Source organism: Martes martes (assembly GCF_963455335.1).
Source record: "Martes martes genome assembly, chromosome: 4".
Classification (NCBI taxonomy): Eukaryota; Metazoa; Chordata; class Mammalia; order Carnivora; family Mustelidae; genus Martes; species Martes martes.
This window is the reverse complement of record NC_137891.1, coordinates 182,780,749-182,787,698: the sequence shown is the minus strand read 5'-3', so window position 1 is coordinate 182,787,698 and position 6,950 is coordinate 182,780,749.

Sequence of the window (6,950 nt, the reverse complement as noted above, 5' to 3'; positions counted from 1 at the left end):
TAAGCGCATAACCTCCTTAGGACTTGGCCCTGGCTGACCCTCCCGTTCCTCTAGACATCACAGCTAGCTCTCCTACCGCCAAGCCTGCTGAGATGGTACCTCATTGTCTGGGTCTGCCCAGACCACCCTGCGTAAAATCCTTTTTTCCTTCCCTGTTGGACCTCGCCCTGCAGCCTATGTTTCCCTAGTGGCCATCCTCCCCGCGCAATAGGGTTTGTTTGGTATATCCGCCTGCTAGAACACTAGCTCTGCAAAGCCTGAGCTTTTTGTCTGTTTTGCTTATTGGTAATGGCAAGCATTTAGTTCAGTGCCTGGCACAGAATCAGAACTCAGCATTAATCCTTGCTGAGTTAATGAGGTCTGTCCTGATGACACAGTCCACATACTATCAGCCCTCCAGGCTTGGGGGCCAGAATGAAATGGTACTGGAAACGCCCTAAGAGTAGGTATGGGACTAGGGGCTTTCAGATGTTCAAATGTCAGCAGCTGCAGGGCTGATGGGGCCTGGATTGGAGCCCAAGTCTTAATTTCCCAAAGCCCAGTGGCTTTCAGACCTACCTGCCTGCCTGCCTTCCTTCACCTTTCTTTTTTTTTAAAGATTTTTTTTTTTTAAATATTTTACTTATTCATTTGACAGACAGAGATCACAAGCAGGCAGAGAGGCAGGCAGAGAGAGAGGAGGAAGCAGGCTCCCTGCTGAGCAGAGAGCCCGATGTGGGGCTCGATCCCAGGACCCTGAGATCATGACCTGAGCCGAAGGCAGAGGCCCTAACCCACTGAGCCACCCAGGTGCCCTAAAGATTTTTTTTTTTATTTGTTTGACAGAGATCACAGGTAGGCAGAGAGGCAGGCAGAGAGAGAGGAAGGGAAGCAGGCTCCCCGCTGAGCAGAGAGCCCGATGCGGGGCTCGATCCCAGGACCCTGGGATCATGACCCGAGCCGAAGGCAGAGGCTTTAACCCACTGAGCCACCCAGGCGCCCCTCTCTCTCTCTTTCTCGCTCTCTCTCTTTCTGTCTGTGTGTCTTTGTCTTTCTTCTTTACCCACAATTAGAAAGACTTGATGAACCAGCGCGCACGTGTGTATATGTAGGTAAAGCCGAAAATCTAAAATCAGTGCCCTTTTCCTGTGATCCACAGGGATTCTCTCTTCCGCTGCTGTTCGCAACCCACTAAGTTGTTCACCAGCTGCTCCTACCATGTTTGGAAAAAGGTGTTCCACACCCTGTTCCTCACTCAGCACCGCCTAGTTCTCTGTGCCCCGTGGAGACCAGATGCCTGTGGTTGCTCAGCCTACCTCAACCACCCACTGAGAGTTCTGGGGAATCCAAGAGGTGGGATTTTTGGTTTTCCAGTAATAGTGTCCCTGTTTAATCACAAAGTAAAATCACAAAGTGGCCAGAATGAACCCCTCTTCCAAGTCTGGGCCCTCTTCACAGACGTCAGCTGAATTCACCCTGTGCTCCAGGACACGGATTTCTGGCTCTGAGTCACCAGGCTTGAGATTAGAACAGCCGATGTTTAATGAGAGCTGAGCACTTATATGCATGAACCCAAATCTCAGACATTTGGTGATCTGTTTGCCTCTGTGCAGATGCAGGAGTTCATGAATTCATCAAAATATTTGAGTGCCTACTATGTGCTAATGAGCTTGGTGCCTAGCATTAGAGACACAGCAATGAGTAATGTGGATAAAAGCGTCCGTCTTTTTCCGGAGCTGGTATGCTAGTAGTGGGAGCTGGACTACAGGCAAAACCAGTTGAATAGGGCGCCTGGGTGGCTCAGTCGGTTAAGCGTCTGCCTTCGGCTCAGGTCATGATCCCTGGGTTCCGGGATCTGGTCCCACATCGGGCTCCCTGCTCAGTGAGGAGCCTGCTTCTCCCTCTCCCTCTGCCTCTCCCCATGCTTGTGTACTTTCTATCTCTGTCAAATAAATAAAAATCATTAAAAAAAAAAAAAACCCAGTTGAGTAAAAGTCATAGTATATTGGCAGATAAGGACTGTGGGGGGAAATGAAGCAGGGAAAGTTTGGGGAGGGTGTTAACAACAGTGTGGTTGGGGTAGGCCTTCTGAGAAGACAATTGAAGGAAGACAGTGCGAATGAAACCCTGTAGATACCTGGGGCAATGCATTCTAAATGGAGGGACTAGCAGGTGCAAAGGCCCTCAGGTAGGGGCATGCCTGTTATCTTTAAGCAACGTAATGAGACTGGTGTGGCTGGAGCAGAGTGAGGGAGGGGGAGAGGAGTAGGAGACAAAGTGTGAAAGGGAACTGGAGGCAGATCGGCATCTCACAGGCAAGGACTTTGGTTTTACTCTGAGTGAGGTAGGTGCAATTGGAGAGCTTTGAGCAGAGAAGTCCCATAAGCTGACTTCCACCTTTTTTTTTTTTTTAAGATTTTATTTATTTATTTGACAGAAATCGCAAGTAGAGAGGCGGGGGTGGGGGGATGGGGGGAGCAGGCTCCCTGCTGAGCAGAGAGCCCAATGCGGGGCTCAATCCTGGGCTTAATCCCAGGACCCTGAGATCATGACCTGAGCCGAAGGCAGAGCCTTAACCCACTAAGCCACCCAGGCACCCCCCATATTTATGGGGTCCCAGGCTGCTGTGAAGACAACAGAGTAAGGATGGAAGCAGAGGGACCAGTCAGAATGTGACCAGTGTTCCAAGGAGGAGAGGGTGGTGCCTGGGGCCGGGCGACTGTGATGGAGGTGGTGAAAAGCAGTCAGGTTCTGGAGTCCTTTTATTTATTTATTTATTTACTTATTTTAAGATTTTATTTGTTTATTTGACAGAGAGAGAGAGAGAGATAGTGATAGAGGGGACACAAGCAGGGGGAGTGGGAGAGGGAGAAGCAGGCTTCCTGCTGAGCAGGGAGCCCCATGTGGGGCCCAATCCCAGGACTCTGGGATCATGACCAGAGCCGAAGACAGACACTTAACCGACTGAGCCACCCAGGCGCCCTCTGGAGTCCTTTTAAAGATCGCATGGGGGGTCCCTGGGTGACTAGGTTGGTTGAGCATCTGATTCTTGGTTTTGGCTCGGGTTGTGGTCTTGGGGTCATGGAATCAAGTCCTGCTTTGGGAGGAGTCTGCTTGGGGTTCTCTCTCTCTCTCATAAATAGACATATCTTTAAAAAATATATAAAGCTAGAAATGATAGGCTGTGCTGACGGACTGGGTGAGTCATGGTGACTCAGGGTCCTGGGCACATGTTAGGAGGGGGACAGCTTCGGTGGAGCACATTTGGGGGAAATCAGAAGTCCATTTTTTTTTTTTTAAGATGAATTTGTTCGTCAGATCTTTTTTATTTTTTTTAAGATTTTATTTATTTATTTGACAGAGAGAGATCACAAGTAGGCAGAGAGAGAGAGAGAGAGAGGAGGAGGAAGCAGGCTCCCAGCCAAGCAGAGAGCCCGATGCGGGACTCGATCCCAGGACTCTAGGATCATGACCTGAGCGCAAGGCAGAGGCTTAACCCACTGAGCCACCCAGGCACCCCAGAAGTCCATTTTTGGAGTTGTTAAATGTAAAGCCCTTCTTCTGTAGTTGGACACGAGAACTTGGAGCTCAGGTGGAGTCCGGCCTGGAGATACACGTTTGGGAGTCAGCACATGGATGGTGCCTTGGCCAGGGTTCTCTGGAGAGCAGAGCCTCAAGCAGAGGGCTCACGCACCCTCATTTTATTTCTGCAGAACAACCCCGGGGAGGAGCAGGGAGGGAGGGAGGGAGAGAGAAGTCTGAAGGAGGGAGAGCTGGCAGAAGGACGCATTATAGAGTTGGCCGCAGCTGGATGGGCCTGCAGATTAGCAGACGGTGACCTTGAGAAGCCCTGCAGGTGAATCTCGTACCTTTCCTTGGTGGGAACGGAGAGGGGGAAGAATTTATCCACTATTTGTCTCCTCCCACTGATTGAAGATTTGCCCCTTGGGACACTGAGTATTTCTGCATTGCATATAAGAATGCTGGGGCACCAAACTGGGGTCGGTGGTGGGTGGCGGAGGTGAGGGGCGTGGGCATGGGCTGGGGGGCGGGGTGGGGCCGCTCGTGCTCGCCCCACAGCACTCAGCCCCGGCAGAGCTGGAGCAACAGGCAAGTGAGGCCAGGAGGGTCTGAGGCGGAGGAGAGGGTTTATGTAGAAAAGTCTACCCCTCAGATCACTCAGAGCTGCATTTGTCTTCCCTCCTTCTTCCCCGGGAGGGGAGGTCTCAGTCTGACCCGCCAGAGCCCTACGAGGCGGCAGCCTGCACGGTCTCTGCCTTGGGGGACTAGTGACCGAAGCTACAGGCCCTGCTGGTCCAGCTTGTCCATCGTCCAGCCCCATTCTGGATTGCCCTTGTCCTAGCCTATGCCGCAGCTGCACTCGTTCCTGGTGGGGTGATCCAGACTTCATCCCAGGGGACCCGAGAGCCCTTGGCTGTCTGGTCCTGCTTGGGCTGTGATTGCCACGACTGACTCTTGCTGGTACCAGTGGGTGTAGAGACACCGAGGGACAGACACTCGAGGGTGTTCCCAACAGTTCTCTGTCCCACCGCATAGCAGCAGCCCTGGCTCCTCACAGGGATCAGAATCTCACCCCCGCAGCACGGCGACTCTGTCCCCTGCTCCACCAGCAGGACAGGCACAGCCACCGGGGGATGGCCACATCTTCAAGTTTGATGAGACTGTATCGTCTGTCCCTCGGCAGAAGCTTCCTGCCTCCGGGCACAGGAAACATGAACTCCAGAAATGGGTCACTGGAGCGCTGGAGGGAAGGGCCTCTATTTACAACCTCTGCTTCCTGTCCCCGAATATTCTAGCCACAGGGGACGGTGGCCTATCTCAGCTGCTCGGAGAGCAGAGCTGTGAGGTATGGTCCCTGAGCTTGGTCCTTCCAGGCAATGCCACGTGGGTGTTGGGGTTCCTGGAAAGATCAGCGGATCCTTTGGTCAGAAGCACATTGTTCCGCATTTTGCCAAAAACAGGTCCCTTAGTGTGAGCCCATGTGTGTATATCACGTCACTACATCAGGGAATCCAAAGCCCTCAGATGGTGGTCGGGGTGAGCCCCCCACACCACAGGCCGGTCGGGGGGGACCGTATGTGAATTAGCATCAATCTCAGTAAGTGCAAATTGCCCCCTCCAGGGCAGACGGAGGTCGGATGCAATCCACCCGCTACCAGTGGCTGGCTGGTCCCTTGGAGATGGCGCACAGAGGGCTCAGCTTTGGCCTTGCTTTGGCAGACCAGGCATTCGGGACCTCCCAGGGCCTTCAGGAGAGGAGCCCAGGCCGCTTCACGCCTGTCATCATGACTGCTCTGTCTGTCCTTGGGCCCTCTACACCCGCACTAGGGAGGCTGCGGAGGGAGGCTGGCTGGCGTCTACCAGCACGTCTCCCCTGCCCTGGACATCTCTGATGGGTGGATTTGAAACACGAGACACGGATTTCATCTGTTGTGCCTCTCCCATTGGTGCTCACTGGCTTATCTTCCTACCGCCTCCCCAGTTCTCCTGGGACCCCATCTTCTGAACTTTCTCCCCTAAACTCCCGGGCACCAGCCAGATCACCTGCCACCACCCAGGGTGGTGGTGTGTGGCTTTCCCTCGGGCCGTTCATCCCTCTTTATGCATGAGTGACCAAGTGTGCAGCGCACAGCTGTGTCCACTGGGAGGATTGACCTTCATCTTTGTCCTCAGCGCCACTCCTGAGAGGGGCCGGTGGTGACACGGGAGTGGCAGCTGTCCATTCCAGCTGGTGCAAACACACTGTGCCCAACGAGACCAAGTTCTTAATTGTTTCTTTTACTCGCTTCACATCTTTTTTTTCCCCTAAGATTTATTTATTTATTTATTTATTTGACAGAGTGAGAGAGAGAGCGTGAAGCACAAGCAGGGGGAGCAGCAGGCAGAGGGAGAGGAAGAAGCAGGCTTCCTGCTCTGTGGGGGGCCTGATGCAGGGCTCCATCCCAGAGCTCTGGGATCACGACCTGAGCCAAAGGCAAATGTTTAACCAACTGAGCCACCCAGGCGCCCTGCTTCACATCTTTTAACACCTTTATCGAGATTTAATTAATTAATTAATCTGTTTATTTTAAAGTAAGCTCTATGCCCAACATAGGACCTGAACTCACGACCCTGAGATCAAGAGTCGCATGCTCTACCGACCGAGCCAGCCAGGCGTCCCTTATCGAGATATAATTTATATACAATAAACTGAATGTTTAAAGTGTACATTAAGTTTAGACATATGTATGCACTGTGAGGCCATCACCACAACCAAGACAGTGGACATACCCATCACCCCCAAAGCTCCCTCATGCCCCTTTGTCATTCCTCCTTCCACCCCGCTCCTGGCAACCACTGATCTATCACTATACATGTTCACATTTTCTGAAGTTCTATACGGATGGAAGATACAGTGCATATCCTTTCTTTTCCAGGCAACATAATTATCTTGAGAGGCATCCGTATTGTGCGTATCAATAGTTTGTTCATGGCGATTGCCGGATAGTAGCCATTGTATGGATATGCGTGATTTGGTAGACACATGTTGACCTGTGTTTGGATACAGCTGCTGTGAGCATTCACGTGCAAATCTTTGTAGGGACAATTTTCTCCCGCTTGGATAAATGTCTAGGAGTAGAATGTCTCGTGCAGTGGGTATGAACTTAACAACACAGCTTTATTTAAGTGTAATTTACACACCATTGAATTCACTCATTTTAAGTGTACAGTCAAACCATTTTAGCAAGTTTATGATGTTGTGCAGCCGCACCACAACCCAGTTTCAGAGCGTGTGCAGCACCCCAGAATCGTCCCTCCTGCTCCCCCCCTCCTTTCCTTTAGTCCCTTCCTTCCGTCCTCCCTCCCTACTATCCTTTTTTTCCTACCTGTTAATTTTCTGAATTACACTGACTGGTGTTAAAATGTTCTGGTCAAGTCAGTTCATCTGGGACCACCTCGTTTTGGGTTTT